Raw genomic sequence first — 18,802 nt, 5'->3', positions numbered from 1 at the left:
CTATGTTAGTGAAAACATTTAAGCTAGCTTAATAAGATTGTTTCTCATAAGGAATATTTAATCCTATTCACTAACTTGATATCTTGCACTATAAAAATATTGTCATAAATTTACTTTACTCTTAGGTAGTACTGAATAAAAATTCTGACTGCCATTTCTGTTAAGTTATTAGCATAAGGGTAAGAAGTTCTTATACTTAAAACTTCCACTGCATACTCAAATTTTTCTTTAATGTATCAGAATGTAGCATGGTATAAACTTACCTTAGTTGATTCAGATCAGATTAGTCTACTGTGAGATGCCAGATTTTGAAATACAAGAAATTCTTCATGACTGTAGATATTGAAGCATAATCTACTATATGTCTTAATGGTAATATGAAGGAATGCATATAAACATAAAAATAAGGTGCAATGAAATTCACTGCCAATTATTAGAAAATGTTTTAACTTTGTATTATTTTAGTAAGAACTTTGTTTACATGTAATGCACCATTAAAACTAAGGCATGATAAATCATTTTATAGTAAATGAATTATCATATACTGCAAAAGAAGTTATAGGCTTTAGAATAAAATTATATAGAATAAATATAAAGAAGATATAATTAGCCTAGCACATGTTTGATGGGGCTCAGGCAGTAAAGAATCCACTTGCAATGTGGAATACCCGGGTTTGATCCCTAGGTCAGAAAGATACCCTGGAGAAGGGATTGACAACTCACTTCAGTATTCTTGCCTGGAGAACTCAATGGACAGAGGAGTCTGGCAGGCTATAGTCCTTGAGTTCGCAAAGAGTTGGGCAAGACTGAATGACTAACACTTTGACAATTTCCAAAATCCAGGTGCTATGAGTAATACACTGCCAGATCTGAGTGGTTATCAGGTTGGTTTTAGTTTGATCAAGAATTTTACCCTAGGTGCCTACTTTGCCAATTCATCCCTAGGATCAAAATCTGAAATAAAATGTGGTAAATTACACTTCATAAACAAATTATAAACTAATAATTCAGATACATCCAGACTAATTTTCTGCAAATATTTTGGAAATTTCAATACATCTCAAAAACTCTACAGGCTTGTAAGGGAAGTAGACGGTTAGAACTACTGTGTACAGCTTTATGCCCCCAGGAAAGCAAGCTAGGAAGTTCAAATACCAACTGAACATCTCAGTACTAATTCACTGAAATTAAATAAAAGCTATGCTTAAATCCCTTCAAAAGCTAACACAGGTATTCAGGCCCTATTCATTGCATGCTTATGCCTGAAGAAAATTTGATTCAAAAGAACAGAATATAAATGAATCTACCAACCATGAATTAACAGGTCCTTGAGAGCTCTAAGTGATTATATCCCCAAAGGCATCTTCTAAACAGATCCAAGTCAAATGTTGCTGAGTCACTGTCCTTGGCAATGTCCTTGCTTCCTCTGGGAGGAGGAGTTTCCATACTTTATCTTGATTTGGGCATATTTTCCCAGGGATCCTAAAAAGGCTATAGGCAAAGTAGTTCAGGGAAATCTGATTGCGCTGCTCTTCCAGCTTTCTGAAGATTAGGAAGAAAGCTGATATAGCATGCAATAGTACTAGGCTGGCTTTCAGGAAAATCTGAGCTGAGGTAGGGCAGAGAACCAATCACAGGCATTTTACACTCTGAGTGTGGACCATTATCAAGATCCTAGCCGTGCAGAGTAGATAAATCAATACAATTGATGACCTTCAATATCATAACTGGTACAAAATTACTTGTTTCAAGGTGAAGGAGTCTTTGGGGCCTAGAAAAGAAAACAACAGTCTCAAAGGCCCCTTGCTGAAGCCTCTAACTTTGGAGAAAACAAAACAGAACTTTAGTTCCACCCTGATGCTCCAGGCCGGTTGCATCTATCTGGAACTTATTACCCCCTGTCCAGAAACCTTCCACCCCCTACACCTGCCCAGAAGACTTATCGCCCCCTGCCCAAATACAAATGTCATCTCAACAAAAGAATACTCAAAATATCCCAGTTGATTAACGCTTCCCTTATCGCTTCCACAAACCTCCCTATAAATATGAAGCCTCCCTGATCCCTCTCGGCGCTCAGCCTGGTCGTTAAGCCAGCTGTCGCCCCTCCTTGTCTAAATACAGGTAACCTACTTCTGTTGAAGTCGTCTTTCCTTTTCTGCCTCACCCAAACTATACCTTACACAAGGGACAAATTTGCCAGAGTAGATGGTTTGGGAATGGAAGATGAGAAAAGAAAAGAGAAAAGAATAAACAGTCTTTTTCTCCAAAAGAAAAAGAAAAAATCAGAGGAAGGAAACACTCAAAATATAGCAAAACTTGCATCCTGTTTCCTCTCCAGTTTTTTTTTTTTTTCCCCCTTGAAACTGAATATTTACAGGTTGTTTACTCAACCTCATCAACACACACTGACGTTTGATTAGTCTCCCTCTGAAACAGATGCATAAGTATATACTTTTTCAGGAATTTAAAACTTAAGAAAATTACAATTTATTGTATCAGACTTGATTCAATACTGCTAAGATCAAACTACTTAGCAAATTAATAATAATAAAATAATTTTTTGAGAGATTATTGGGTAGTTCATGTTCACTATTTTATTTAATATGAATGAGTGAGTAAAAGTCACTCAGCTGTGTCTGACTCTTCACAACCCCATGGACTATACAGTCCATGATTCTCCAGGCCAGAATACTGGAGTGGATGCCTTTCCCTTCTCCTGGGGATCTTCCTGACCCAGGGATCGAACCTAGGTCTCGCACATTGCAGGAGGATTCTTTATCAACTGAGCCAGTAGGGAAGCCCCTAATATGAATATGAATGCATATTTTGACCTAAGTACTATTACCTCTGCGCTTCCCAAATGATGGCTCAGTGGCCATCTTTTTTTTTTTTTCCACAATGCCAATTCCACTCTTTTATTCCCTCCTACCACAAACATTTAACTGCCCTTTTGCAACCTGAATTTACATAAGCAAATTGCAAAGGAAAAACAGGCGTTCTTTTATCCTGCAAAATGTGTGTATGAAATATAACACAAAGACTAGTGTTAATACACAAACAGGCTTGGCTGACACTTCATGAAAATTTCTTAAAATTAACATGACAGTTTAAATATTTATGCCTCTAAAGGTTTGCACAGTCTACTATACATAGTTGTTTCAGAAGCAGTTAAGACATTTAATTAATCACTGGATAAAAAAGCTTCAACAAAAAAGCTCTAACAATTGTGTGAAATTTAAGTTACTTATACTTAAACATTTAGAGTCCTGATTCACAAAACCTAGTGCATATCATGATTTATTTATGAGTTTTGCAGAGAAGGTAAGTAGTATAAAGAATATTTCCCAGGTAAAATCTAGAATGAATGGCTTTTAGAAGAATATCTGCAATATGCTTACTGGAAATTAGAGAAAAAGTAACAAAACAAAAACTGTAATGCAGGAGATGCAGGAGACAGGAGTTCGAACCCTGGGATGGGAAGATGCCCTGGAGGAGGAAAGGGAAATCCACTCCAGTATTCTTGCCTGGGAAAATCCCACGGACGGAGTGAAGGAGGAAACAGACAGAACAGGCTCCATCTTGAAAGTAGGACTTCATCTTGGGCCAGACTGTGAACTTTGAGCTGGATGCCCAGTATCTATAGAAAAGAGTTACCAACTGGAAAACCAGACCCACCCCCCACACGACGGAAGAGCCCCAGGGCTCGCACCTAGACTCTCCATCCCTAAAAGAATACCCTAATTATCTGTGTAACCAAATAGAATCATGCATTCTGTTATGTTTATTGGGGTATGACCACAGGCCTATTGATAATTGTCCACTGTTAACTACCTAGGCTTAAGGCATATGAATCATGGGTTTAAGGCATAGGAAATCACAGGTTAACTTTGATTGCATCTTTCTTTTCATTTGTTCAGACTAGTTTCAGAGAATTTGGGGAGGTGGGTTTGAGTACTACACTTAGGGTATATAAGGTTTTCACAAAAACTGATCGGGATTCTTGGCTAAGAGGAGACTCTGCCCTGGACCCCCTAGTGTAATAAACTGCACTCCACTATCTGCATTGTCCTTCTGAGTGAGTTTGCTTGGAACACGTGGCTAAAACAGGAGGAACGTAGAAGGCTGCAGTCCATGGGGTCACAGAGTCAGACACGACTCAGCACTCACACAGCACACACTATTACCTCCACTGTACACATGAGACACCACAGCTTTTAGAGGTTAAACAACAAACTCGACAACAAGTAAGCAATAGAATCAAGACCGTGGGTATTTGTAAGGTTAATGCTTGCTTCTAGATTTTAAAAATCTAGTAACCCTGAGTAAACAAAATATCCTATCAATAGAACTGCCATATGACCCAGCAATACCACTTCTGGGCATACACACTGAGGAATCCAGATCTGAAAGAGACACGTGCACCCCAATGTTCATCGCAGCACTGTTTATAATAGCCAGGACATGGAAGCAACCTAGATGCCCATCAGCAGATGAATGGATAAGGAAGCTGTGGTACATATACACCATGGAATATTACTCAGCCGTTAAAAAGAATTCATTTGAATCAGTTCTAATGAGATGGATGAAACTGGAGCCCATTATACAGAGTGAAGTAAGTCAGAAAGATAAAGAACATTACAATATACTAACACATATATACGGAATTTAGATAGATGGTGGCGATAACCCTATATGCAAAACAGAAAAAGAGACACAGAAATACAGAACAGACTTTTGAACTCTGGGGGAGAACGTGAGGGTGGGATGTTTTGAAAGAACAGCATGTATATTATCTATGGTGAAACGGACCACCAGCCCAGGTGGGATACATGAGTCAGGTGCTCGGGCCTGGTGCACTGGGAGGACCCTGAGGAGTCGGGTGGGGAGGGAGGTGGGAGGGGGAATCGGGATGGGGAATACATGTAACTATATGGCTGATTCATGTCAATGTATGACAAAACCCACTGAAATGTTGTAAAGTGATTGGCCTCCAACTAATAAAATAATATTAAAAAAAATAATAATAAAAAAATAAAATAAAATAAATAAATTAAAAAAAAAAAATAAAATGAAGTATGTTTTATAATCAAAAATCTGTAAGTACTAGGAATTGAGTTTCAGGAAGAGAAAAGTCAATTAAATCCAAAATATATAGAAATGAGGATATATTAAGTTACAAAATTAATGACATAATTGACAGTTCTAAGTTGAGAATACAAATCACAAATGTTGATTCTTGATAGAATTAATCAAACAGAAAATTTTATTAAGACAAATTAAGAGAAAACAGAGAAAAAGGAGAAAAACAAACACAAATTTTCAATGGAGAAATAGAGCTCATGTATTTTTTTTTTCCTATTTTATTAGTTGGAGGCTAATTATTTCACAACATTTCAGTGGGTTTTGTCATACATTGACATGAACCAGCCATAGAGTTACACGTATCCCCATCCCGATCCCCCCTCCCACTTCCCTCTCCACCCGAATCCTCTGGGTCCTCCCAGTGCACCAGGCCCGAGCACTAGTCACATGCATCTCACCTGGGCTAGTGATCTGTTTCACCATAGATAATATACATGCTGTTCTTTTGAAATATCCCACCCTCACCTTCTCCCACAGAATTCAAAAGTCTGTTCTGTACTTCTGTGTCTCTTTTTCTGTTTTGCATATAGGGTTATCGTTACCATCTTTCTAAACTCCATATATATGTGTTAGTATGCTGTAATGTTCTTTATCTTTCTGGCTTACTTCACTCTGTATAATGGGCTCCAGTTTCACCCATCTCATTAGAACTGATGCAAATGAATTCTTTTTAACGGCTGAGTAATATTCCATGGTGTATATGTACCAGAGATTCCTTATCCATTCATCTGCTGATGGGCATCTAGGCTGCTTCCATGTCCTGGCTATTATAAACAGTGCTGCAATGAACATTGGGGTGCATGTGTCTCTTTCAGATCTGGTTTCCTTGGTGTGTATGCCCAGAAGTGGTATTGCTGGATCATATGGCAGTTCTATTTCTAGTTTTTAAGAAATCTCCACACTGTTCTCCATAGTGGCTGTACTAGTTTGCATTCCCACCAACAGTTTAAGAGGGTTCCCTTTTCTCCACACCCTCTCCAGCATTTATTGCTTGTAGACTTTTGGATAGCAGCCATCCTGACTGGCGTGTAACGGTACCTCATTGTGGTTTGGATTTGATTTCTCTAATAATGAGTGATGTTGAGCATCTTTTCATGTGTTTGTTAGTCATCTGTATGTCTTCCTTAGAGAAATGTCTGTTTAGTTCTTTGGCCCATTTTTTTATTGGGTTATTTATTTTTCTGGAATTGAGCTGCAGGAGTTGCTTGCATATTTTTGAGATTAATCCTTTGTCTGTTTCTTCATTTGCTATTATTTTCTCCCAATCTGAGGGCTATCTTTTCACCTTACTTATAGTTTCCTTTGTAGTGCAGAAGATTTTAAGTTTCATTAGGTCCCATTTGTTTAGTTCTGCTTTTACTTCCAATATTCTGGGAGGTGGGTCATAGAGGATCCTGCTGAGATTTATGTCGGAGAGTGTTTTGCTTATGTTTTCCGCTAGGAGTTTTACAGTTTCTGGTCTTACATTTAGATATATAATCCATTTTGAGTTTATTTTTGTGTATAGTGTTAGAAAGTGTTCTAGTTTCATTCTTTTACAAGTGGTTGACCAGTTTTCCCAGCACCACTTGTTAAAGAGATTGTCTTTTTTCCATTGTATATCCTTGCCTCCTTTGTCAAAGATAAGCTGTCCATAGGTTCGTGTATTTATCTCTGGGCTTTCTATTCTGTTCCATTCATCTATATTTCTGCCTTTGTGCCAGTACCATACTGTCTTGATGACTGTGGCTTTGTAGTAGAGTCTGAAGTCAGGCAAGTTGATTCCTCCAGTTCCATTCTTCTTTCTCAAGATTACTTTGGCTATTCGTGGTTTTCTGTATTTCCATACAAATTGTGAAATTATTTGTTCTAGTTCTGTGAAAACTACCGTTGGTAGCTTGATAGGGATTGCATTGAATCTATAGATTGCTTTGGGTAGAATTTGACAATATTGATTCTTCCAATCCATGAACACGGTATGTTTCTCCATCTGTTTGTGTCCTTTTTGATTTCTTTCATCAATGTTTTATAGTTTTCTATGTGCAAGTCTTTTGTTTCTTTAGGTAGATATACTCCTAAGTATTTTATTCTTTTTGTTGCAATGGTGAATGGTATTGTTTCCTTAATTTCTCTTTCTGTTTTTTCATTGTTAGTATATAGGAATGCAAGGGATTTCTGTGTGTTAATGTTATATCCTGCAACTTTACTATATTCATTGATTAGCTCTAGTAATTTTCTGGAAGAGTCTTTAGGGTTTTCTATGTAGAGGACCATGTCATCTGCAAACAGCGAGAGTTTCACTTCTTCTTTTCCTATCTGGATTCCTTTTACTTCTATTTCTGCTCTGATTGCTGTGGCCAAAACTTCCAGCACTATGTTGAATAGTAGTGGTGACAGTGGGCACCCTTGTCTTGTTCCTGATTTCAGGGGAAATGCTTTCAATTTTTCACCATTGAGGGTGATGCTTGCTGTGGGTTTGTCATATATAGCTTTTATTATGTTGAGGTACATTCCTTCTATTCCTGCTTTCTGGAGAGTTTTAATCATAAATGAGTGTTGAATTTTGTCAAAGGCTTTCTCTGCATTTATTGAGATAATCATATGGTTTTTATCTCCCAATTTGTTAATGTGGTGTATTACGTTGATTGACTTGTGGATATTAAAGAATCCTTGCATTCCTGGGATAAAGCCCACTTGGTCATGGTGTATGATTTTTTTAATATGTTGTTGGATTATGTTTGCTAGAATTTTGTTAAGGATTTTTGCATCCATGCTCATCAGTGATATTGGCCTGTAATTTTCTTTTTTTGTGGCACCTTTGTCTGGTTTTGGAATTAGAGTGATGGTGGCCTCATAGAATGAGTTTGGAAGTTTACCTGCTTTTGCAATTTTCTGGAAGAGTTTGAGTAAGATAGGTTTTAGCTCTTCTCTAAATTTTTGGTAGAATTCAGCTGTGAAGCCATCTGGTCCTGGGCTTTTGTTTGCTGGAAGATTTTTTATTACAGTTTCAATTTCCTTGCTTGTGATGGTTCTGTTAAGATCTTCTATTTCTTCCTGTTTCAGTTTTGGAAAGTTATATTTTTCTAAGAATTTGTCCATTTCATCCAAGTTTTCCATTTTATTGGCATAGAGCTGCTGGTAGTAGTCTCCTATGATCCTTTGTATTTCAGTGTTGTCTGTTGTGATTTCACCCATTTCATTTCATATTTTGTTAATTTGGTTCTTCTCTCTTTGTTTCTTAATGAGTCTTGCTAATGGTTTGTCAATTTTGTTTATTTTTTCAAAAAACCAGCTTTTAGCTTTGTTGATTTTTGCTATGGTCTCTTTAGTTTCTTTTGCATTTATTTCTGCCCTAATTTTTAAGATTTCTTTTCTTCTGCTAACCCTGGGGTTCTTCATTTCTTCCTTCTCAAATTGCTTTAGGTGTAGCGTTAGGTTATTTATTTGGCTTTTTTCTTGTTTCTTGATGTAAGCCTGTAATGCTAAGAACCTTCCCCTTAGCACTGCTTTTACAGTGTCCCATAGGTTTTGGGTTGTTGTGTTTTCATTTTCATTCATTTCTATGCATATTTTGATTTCTTTTTTGATTTCTTCTATGATTTGTTGGTTATTCAGAAGCGTGTTATTTAGCCTCCATATGTTGGAATTTTTAACAATTTTTTTCCTGTAATTGAGATCTAATCTTACTGCACTGTGGTCAGAAAAGATGACTGGAATGATTTCAATTTTTCTGAATTTTCCAAGACCAGATTTATGGCCCAGGATGTGATCTATTCTGGAGAAGGTTCCGTGTGCACTTGAGAAAAAGGTGAAGTTGATTGTTTTGGAGTGAAATGTCCTATAGATATCAATTAGGTCTAGCTGGTCCATTGTATCATTTAAGGTTTGTGTTTCCTTGTTGATTTTCTCTTTAGTTGATCTATCCATAGTTGTGAGTGGGGTATTAAAGTCTCCCACTATTATTGTGTTACTATTAATTTCCTCTTTCATACTCATTAGCATTTGCCATACATATTGGGGTGCTCCTATGTTGGGTGCATATATATTTATCATTGTTATATCTTCTTCTTGGATTGATCCTTTGATCATTATGTAGTGTCCTTCTTTGTCTCTTTTCACATCCTTTATTTGAAAGTCTATTTTATCTGATATGGGTATTTCGACTCCTGCTTTCTTTTGCTCTCCATTTGGGTGAAATATTTTTATCCAGTCCTTCACTTTTAGTCTGTATGTGTCTCTGGTTTTGAGGTGGGTCTCTTGTAGACAGCATATATAGGGGTCTTGTTTTTGTATCCATTCAGCCAATCTTTGTCTTTTGGTTGGGGCATTCAACCCATTTACATTTAAGGTAATTATTGAGTCCCGTTGCCATTGACTTTGTTGTTTTGGGTTCACGTTTATATAACCTTTCTGCATTTCCTCTCTAGAGAAGATCCTTTAGCATTTGTTGAAGAGCTGGTTTGGTAGTGCTGAATTCTCTCAGCTTTTGCTTGTCTGTAAAGCTTTTGAATTCTCCTTCATATCTGAATGAGATCCTTGCTGGGTACAGTAATCTAGGTTGTAGGACTCTCTTTCATTACTTTCAGTATGTTCTACCATTCCCTTCTGGCCTGGAGGGTTTCTATCGATAGGTCAGCTGTTATCCTTATGGGAATCCCTTTGTGTGTTATTTGTTGCTTCTCCCTTGCTGCTTTTAGTATTTGTTCTTTGTGTTTGATCTTTGTTAATTTGATTAATATGTGTCTTGGTGTGTTTTGCCTTGGGTTTATCCTGTTTGGGACTGTCTGGGTTTCTTGGACTTGTGTGGCTATTTCCTTTCCCATTTTAGGGAAGTTTTCAGCTATTATCTCCTCGAGTATTTTCTCATGGCCTTTCTTTTTGTCTTCTTCTTCTGGGACTCCTATGATTCTAATGTTGGGGCGTTTCTCATTGTCCCAGAGATCCCTGAGGTTGCCCTCATTTCTTTTGATCCTTTTTTCTTTTTTCCTCTCTGCTTCATTTATTTCCACCATTCTATCTTCTACCTCACTTATCCTATCTTCTGTCTCCATTATTCTACTCTTGGTCCCATCCAAAGTGTTTTTGATCTCATTCATTGCATTATTCATTTTTAATTGACTCTCTTTTATTTCTTCTAGGTCTTTATTAAACATTTCTTGCATCTTTTCAATCTTTGTCTCCAGGCTATTTATCTGTAACTCCATTTTGTTTTCAAGATTTTGGATCATTTTTATTATCATTATTCTAAATTCTTTTTCAGGTAGATTCCCTATCTCCTCCTCTTTTGTTTGACTTGGTGGGCACTTGTCATGTTCCTTTACCTGTTGGGTATTTCTTTGCCTTTTCATCTTGTTTAGATTGCTGTGTCTGGAATGGGCTTTCTGTATTCTGGAGGTCTGTGGTTCCTTTTTATTGTGGAGTTTTTACACAGTGGGTGGGGTTAGACGATTGGCTTGTCAAGGTTTCCTGGTTAGCGAAGCTTGCGTCAGTGTTCTGGAGCGTGGAACTTGATTTCTTCTCTTTGGAGAGCAATGGAGTGCCCAGTAATGAGTTTTGAGATGGGTCTATGTGTTAGGTGTGACCTTGGGCAGCCTATATGTTGACGTTCAGGGCTATGTTCCTGCATTGCTGGCGAATTTGCCTGGTATGTCTTGCTCTAAAACTTGTTGGCTCTTGGGTGGTGGTTGGTTTCAGTGTAGGTATGGAGGCTTTTGGACGGTCTCTTATTACTTAAGGATCCATGTAGTCAGGAGTTTTCTGGTGTTCTCAGGTTTTGGGCTTAAGTCTCCTGCCTCTGGATTTCAGTTTTATTCTTCCTGTATTCTGAGGACTTCTCCAACTATACAGCACTGATAATAAAACTTCTAGGTTAATGGCAAAAAGATTCTCCCCCGTTAGGGACTCCCAGAGAGGTTCACAGAGTTACATGAAGAAGAGGAGAGGGAGGAGGGATATAGAGATGAGCAGGAGGAGAAAAAGGGGGACTCAAGAGGAGAGAGACAGATCTACGCAGTCGTCTGTTCCTAGAGTGTTCTCCGTAGCCCAGACACCCACAAAGATTCACAGAATTGGATTGAGAAGAGAAGGGGAAAGGAGGAAATAGAGGTGTTCTGAGGTAGAAAACAGAGAGTCAAGATTCGGAGAGAATAATCAACACACTCCTGAATAAAAATGGAAACTGAATATTGGATTCTTAAATGTTCACATTTTATATCATATACTGAAGAACAAAAATTAAAAATCTAGAGTATAGGTTAGACTCTTAAAAATACTATATTAAAAACAAAAACAAAAACACCCCCCAAAAAATTTTAGAAATATCTATGAGGTTCAGTTTAAAAATAGGGCTTCTCTTCTTTTTTTTTTTTTACCCTCTTCTTTGTAAGGTTATAGTGTATTGAAAATGAAAAATTAAGGAGTAGTAGAGGAGTACTAGAGGACTTTAAAAGAAATAAGAGAAAAAGAAAAATAGAAAATAGAAGAGAAGAAGGGAAAAAAAAGAGAAAAAAAAGAAGAGAATAAAAGAGGAAAAAAAATTTTCCCTAACTAAAAAATCATAAGAATTTATGAAAATGAAAGTTAAGGAGTAATGGGGGAGTAATAGGAAATTTTAAAGGAAAATAAAAGAGAAAAAATAAAAAAGAAAAAATAAAATAAAAAAAAATTTTTTTCTTACTTAAAAAAAAAAGTAAAAATATATCTAGGAATTTCTCTGGAGCTGTTGCAATCAGTGTGGGTTTGGCTCAGTTTCAGATAGCTCCTCGTTCCAGCTTACACTTCTCGATATCTACAGGCCCCTTGTGGTGTGGTCAGTGTTTCCTACAGGGATTTTAATCTGTTGCACTTGTCCCTTCTGAAGCAGTTCCCTTTGTTTATTTGGCTTCTGTTTGCCAGTCTCTTCAGAGCCTCATTTCCGTCCTGAGCCAGGCGGGCAGAGGTGGTCTCTTATTCAGGTAACTAGTTCCGTCGCGATGCGGGGAGGGGCTGGCGCTGCAGGGCGGGGCCGGTGCTGCTCAGGCTCCCGGCTGCTCTATATGGAGTGTGCCCCGCGCTGCGCGCGGTTCCAGCCCTCAGGTGTTCCGCCAAAGGTCGGAACAGAAAGCTGCGCCTGCTCTTTGGGCCTTCCCCGTCAGAGCGGTCCAGGCAGCCAGGGGCTTGACGCTTGATGGGCGCACTCTCCCCGGGTGCGCGCGCCCACTCCCTTCCGTGGTCCCAGTCTCAGTTTCCGCCCGCTCCAGGCCGGTGCGTGCGCCTTCTGCCCTCCGCGTCCCCAGCCCCAGTCCCCGCCCGCGCCGGTCGGGTGCCTGCGCCCTGTGTCTCACCGCGACCCTCCCGGCGGATGTCGACCATCCAGAATCTCGGTCCCTTTGTTCTGCGAACGGCCGGCAGTGTGTTCGGGCCGGTTAATTTTCTCTCTCTCTTTTGCTCTCCCACAGTTCAAGCTGGGAACTCACAAAAGCTCCCTCCGATTGTCCTCAGGGCACTCAGGCCCGGACCCTGCCCCAAGCAATGCCGCCCGCTCCTCTCCGTTCCGCCCCCACTTGCTGGTGGCGGATGCGGGTGTCTGGGGTACTTTTCTGCTGGGAGTTGCTTTTAGGCTCATAATCTGTGGGTTTTATTTATTGTTTCTCTCCCAGTCAGGTTGCCCTCTGAGATTCAAACACTTCCCTCAGGCCCGCCAGTGCAAGGGTTTCCCGGTGTCTGGAAACGTCCTCTATTAAGACCCTTCCCGGGTTGGATATCCGTCCTTAGCTCTTTTGTCTCACTTTTTATCTTTTATATTTTGTCCTACCTCCTTTCGAAGACAATGGGCTGCTTTTCTGGGTGCCTGATGACCTCAGCTAGTGAAAAGAAGTTGTTTTGTGAAGTTTGCTCTGTGTTCAGTTATTCTTCTGATGAATTTGTAGGAGAGAAAGTGGTCTCCCCTTCCTACTCCTCCGCCATCTTGGCTCCACCTCCGAGCTCATGTATTTTTGAAAGTAGTATAAAACTGTACAAAAGTGTTGAAACAATTTGGTAATGTATACACCAGCTCCATATGCTATGTTCCGACAATTCTGCCTCCAGATGTTTATGATACTATAGAGTTGAGTGACTGATTACCAGGCGTAGTCATTTAGATGCAGGTATATACTGTCACGAAATCACACCTGAGATCAGAAACACAATATGTCGCATGAGCATCTGGCTCACACTTAGAGCACCGAGGCCTTGTTGTATGTTTCGAAGAGCAGATAAGCAAATAAGCACAAAACAAGCTCAAAGAAAATTTAAGTATCTTTGGACTTAAAGTGAGATTTATAGTCTTTTCAAGGTCAGGGCCCTCAGATTCTAGGGCTTGTATTCTTACAATATGTACCTGTGTGATGAAGCACATGGGGTAAGAATTCCAGTAAACTGGACAGATCAGTGTTTAGGAAAGTCAATGTGCCATAAAGCTCCTTTCAATGGGCTGAAAGACTCTCATATGAAACCTCTCAACCACACCTAGAATATTTATCACTTATCAATAATTAAACTAGGAACTTCTTATGGACTATATGCAAAGTTATGTGGGTAAACTATTATTTAATATAACTTGAGTGATGTATTTTAAAATGTATGTATATGCATGTATATATGTATGTATATATGGAAGTGACAGAAGATGAGATGGTTAGGTAGCATCACCAACACAATGGACATGATATTGAGCAAACTCCTGGAGATGGTGCAGGACAGGGGCGCCAGGCGGGCTGTAGTGCATGGAGCTGTAAGTGCATGTACTGCATGGAGTTGCTAAGAGTTGGGCCTGACTTAGCAACTGAACAAAAGCAATTCGTTTATATGGTTTTATATATACATACTGAAGTAGGAAATGGCAACCCACTCCAGTATTCTTGCCTGGAGAACCCCACAGCCAGAGGAGCCTGGAGGGCTACAGTCCATGGGGTCACAAAGAGGGACATGACTGAGGTGACTTAGCATGCACACATATGTATACAGATAGAGATAGAGATAAATATAGGTACAGCTATATAGATTGTTGTTCAGTCACTAAGTTGTGCCTGACTCTTTTTGACCTCATGGAGTGTAGTCCATCAGGCTCCTCTGTCCATGAAATTTCCCAAGTAATACTGGAGTGGGTTGCCATTTCATTTTTCAGGGGATCTTCTCAATACAGGGATCCAACCTGCGCCTGCTGCTTGGCAGACCAATTCTTTAACACTGAGCCACATGGAAAGCCCCATGTAAATGGAGGGATTTTCTTAAATTACACATTGACAATAGTGAATATTTCTTAAATCTTCTGTTTTTCACTCACATGCTGAGCAAAGCATAAATAGCTAATCTTACTTTAATATATTTTGTATGTAGCCTTGTGCAATATCATCAGATTTTTTGCCAATTCATGAACCTTGAGAAAAGGGAAAAAAAAAAACACATGATAATAAAAGTTTATTTATTTATTTATTTATTTATTTGCATAGCATTTTTGTGATGGAATGACAATTTCCCATCCAACTTCAATACCCTGAAGACCCCCACACCATATATACACATACATATATACACACACCATATATACACATACATATATGCACATGTATATATATATATATATATACCATATATATACATATATTCACAATCATTACACACACACACAGACACACACAGCATGCATATACATTCTATATATCTATACTTTAAAGAAATCCAAATACTTTTGGAAAAAACGTTACATTAAACCAGATCAAATGGTACTATGAATGATTTGTCAAAGCTAATTTGCAATAGAATGGACAGAATATTTTCTCTTCACATTCCAATGTATCCAGGAGGAAAAAGAAACTTATTATCTTCATATGAAATAAAGAGACTGTGAGATATTTATCGAGCAAAGATAAGTTTATTCACTATCAACAGAGAATCACAAGGTGGGTTCTGAAACTCTGGCAAGCAAATTGCATGAGCTGTGTAAGTCCCTGGAAAACGAATGTGAAGGAGAACTTATTTATACAGAGAAAAAGGAAGTTAGGCAGGTTATAGCAAACAAGGAGTACATGGCTTTTCATTGGCTGAGTCTGTCAGGAAAGGAAAGTCTTCTCTTTTGCCTTTTGGGCTGTGTTGTCACAAAGTGTGAAAGCTCCCTGCTACTGATCTACCAACACAATTTAATTGAGGTTTCCCTTTATTAATTTTTTTACAGTTCTAAGAGCCATAACTTTAAAAGAATGGATCCTGGTATTAAGATAATATTTAACCATAGTCTCTATGTGTCTTTCCTGGGTATTGTCTTGGTTGAGGGGCAGGAGTAACTTGGCCAAGAAAATTGTGTGGAAGATACATCATCATTTGACTGAGAAAAGAAAAGTGCTTGGGCAGAGTGGAATGTCTAGTCAAGTAAGAACCAAACCTAGAAGCTGAGATTGTGTTATGTGATTCAGTGAATACAGGGTTAAGAACAGTTAAAGAGTTCTACCTACTCAATGCATTAAATAAATAAGTAAAAAGATATTATTGGGGGTTGAAAGTCTGCTGAATTTCAATCACTCCATGATTGAAACACGAGGATATATGTTAAAATTTTAACCTTTCTGACATTATTAATGCATGATTGTTAATGACATAAATGCAAGTTCTAGATACGTAAGAACAAATGCATGAAGTTAAACAAAGAGAAAAGATAGAATTTTTGTATTTAATTTAGAAACTGTTTTGCTACATCTTAATTTGTGCTGGAAAAAAGAGAGATAAAAGATAATTAAGATATGGTGCACAATATTCTGTTTAAGTCATATTAGAAAAACCCAGTTCATAAGAAGAAACATTAATATAAGATGTTAGGTTACTTGAAATAGAACCAGACATCCTGGAATGCAAAGTCAAGTGGGCCTTGGGAAGCATCACTATGAACAAAGTTAGTGGAGGGGATGGAATTCCAGTTGAGCTATTTCAAATCCTAAAAGATGACGCTGTGAAAATGCTGCACTCAATATGTCAGCAAATTTGGTAAACTCAGCAGTGGCCACAGTACTGGAAAAAGTCAGTTTTCATTCCAATCCCAAAGAAAGGCAATGCCAAAAAATGCTCAAACCACCACACAATTGCTCTCATCTCACACGCTAGTAAAGTAATGCTCAAAATTCTCCAAGCTAGGCTTCAGCAATACGTGAACCATGAACTTCAAGATGTTCAAGTTAGTTTTAGAAAAGGCAGAGGAACCAGAGATCAAATTGTCAACATCCGCTGGATCATTGAAAAAGCAAGAGAGTTCCAGAAAAATATTTATTTCTGCTTTATTGACTATGCCAAAGCCTTTGACTGTGTGGATCACAATAAATTGTGGAAAATTCTGAAAAAGATGGGAATACCAGACCACCTGACCTGCCTCTTGAGAAACCTGTATGCAGGTCAGAAAGCAACAGTTAGAACTGGACATGGAACAACAGACTGGTTCCAAACCAGGAAAGGAGTGCGTCAAGGCTGTATATTGTCACCCTGCTTATTTAACTTCTATGCAGAGTACATCATGAGAAATGCTGGACTGGAGGAAACACAAGCTGGAATCAAGATTGCCGGGAGAAATATCAATAACCTCAGATATGCAGATGACACCACCCTTATGGCAGAAAATGAAGAAGAACTAAAGAGCCTCTTGATGAAAGTGAAAGAGGAGAGTGAAAAAAGTTGGCTTAACGCTCAACATTCAGAAAACTAGGATCATGGCATCTAGTCCCATCATTTCATGGGAAATAGTTGGGTAAACAGTGGAAACCGTGTCAGACTTTATTTTGGGGGGCTCCAAAATCACTGCAGATGTTGATTGCAGCCATGAAAATAAAAGACACTTACTCCTTGGAAGGAAAATTATGACCAACCTAGACAGCATATTAAAACGCAGAGACATTACTTTGTCCACAAAGGTCCGTCTAGTCAAGGCTATGGTTTTTCCAATAGTCATGTGTGGATGTGAGAGCTGGACTATAAAGAAAACTTAGCGCTGAAGAATTGATGCTTTTGAATTGTGGTGTTGGAGAAGACTCTTGAGAGTCCCTTGGACTGCAAGGAGATCCAACCAGTCCATCCTAAAGGAGATCAGTCCTAGGTGTTCATTGGAAGAACTATGTTGAAGCTGAAACTCCAATACTTTGGCCACCTGATGCAGAGAGCTGACTCATTTGAAAAGACCCTCATGCTGGGAACGATTGAGGGTGGGGGGAGAAGGGGACGACAGAGGATGAGATTGTTGGATGGCATCACCGACTCAATGGACATGGATTTGGGTAAACTCCAGGAGTTGGGGATGGACGGGGAGACCTGGCATGCTGCGGTTCATGGGGTCGCAGAAAGCTTGACAGGACTGAGTGACTGAACTGAACTGAACTGAAACACACAGCTAAATGGCAATAAAATAAACGTATTTTCTACTTTGTTGACAGATGTACAAAATCTTCCTGTACAGGATCATCTCTGAAGTGTGAAATGTATTTAAGATGTGGGCCCTAAAACATGGGAGTAAGAAATCCTAAACAGAGGGAAGAAAAGTCTAGTGAGGTGACAGATTTTAGAGTGCATTTAGAGAATGTTAGAGGGGTCCAGCTTGCCTGGAAGCATCCAAGCAAATGGAAAAAAGTAGAGAAAGAGAGAGGAAAAGTATCTAACATGAGTTTTTGTTAGCTTTATTCCACATTAAAAATCTACATGTGTCATTATAGGTAGTATTGTGTCTTTGGAAATATGATATTACCCTATTTCATAGACATTTTTGAAGTGGAGATATATATAAATAATTAAAGCAAATTTTCAAGACCTGGAGTGTTAGTAGTCACCCAGGTCTGACTCCAAAGCCTATCCTTATAACACTGCAGTTTTTCCAACATAGTGACTTCTGGCATTACTGTTAGACTTGGATCAGAGTTGGGTAGGTAAAAATATAAATATCGTTGTTGTTCAGTTTTTAAGTCATTTCTGAATTTTTTTGCAACCCCTTGGACTATAGTCCACCAGGTTCCTCTCTTCATGGGATTTCCCAGGCATGAGCACTGGAGTGGGTTCCCATCATCTTTTCCAGGGTATCTTCCTGACCCAGGGTTCAAACCTGCATCTCCTGCCTAGTAGTCAGTTCTTTACCACTGTGCCACCTGGGAAGCCCAGAATATAAATATAGATAAATGCCAAAACAAAGAATACTACAGCCATTATGGAGATCTACAGGTTGAGAAAAGTTTGTGTTCCCCTACAGAGGACTACTCTTGTGGCTCAGCTGGTAAAGAAGCCGCCTGCAATGTGGGAGACCCTGAGTTCAAGTCCTGGGTTGGGAAGGTTTCCTGGAGAAGGGAAAAGCTACCCACTCCAGTATTCTGGCCTGGAGAATCCCATGGACTGTATAGTCCATGGGGTCACAAATAGTCAGAGACGACTGACCAATTTTCACTTCACTTCACAGACAACTATATTCTAAGGCTATATAAGAAATTTCTAGGACAAGAATCATGAGAAGCTTTATTATCACTAGAACTAGTAATCACTAAGATATTACCAACATAAATAATTTTGCATATCAGTTCAAAAAGGCTTCATGTCACATATATAGTGAACTATCTGATCAGGAACACAGAATGTGAAAATGAGTACATTTGTTAAAAATAAAGCATTAGATGAAGATTAAAGCTGGAACTCCAAATTTTGTACTCTG

This window comes from Muntiacus reevesi, chromosome 9 (genome assembly GCF_963930625.1).
Source record: "Muntiacus reevesi chromosome 9, mMunRee1.1, whole genome shotgun sequence".
In the NCBI taxonomy this organism is placed as follows: domain Eukaryota; kingdom Metazoa; phylum Chordata; class Mammalia; order Artiodactyla; family Cervidae; genus Muntiacus; species Muntiacus reevesi.
Note: the sequence above shows the minus strand (reverse complement) of the source record.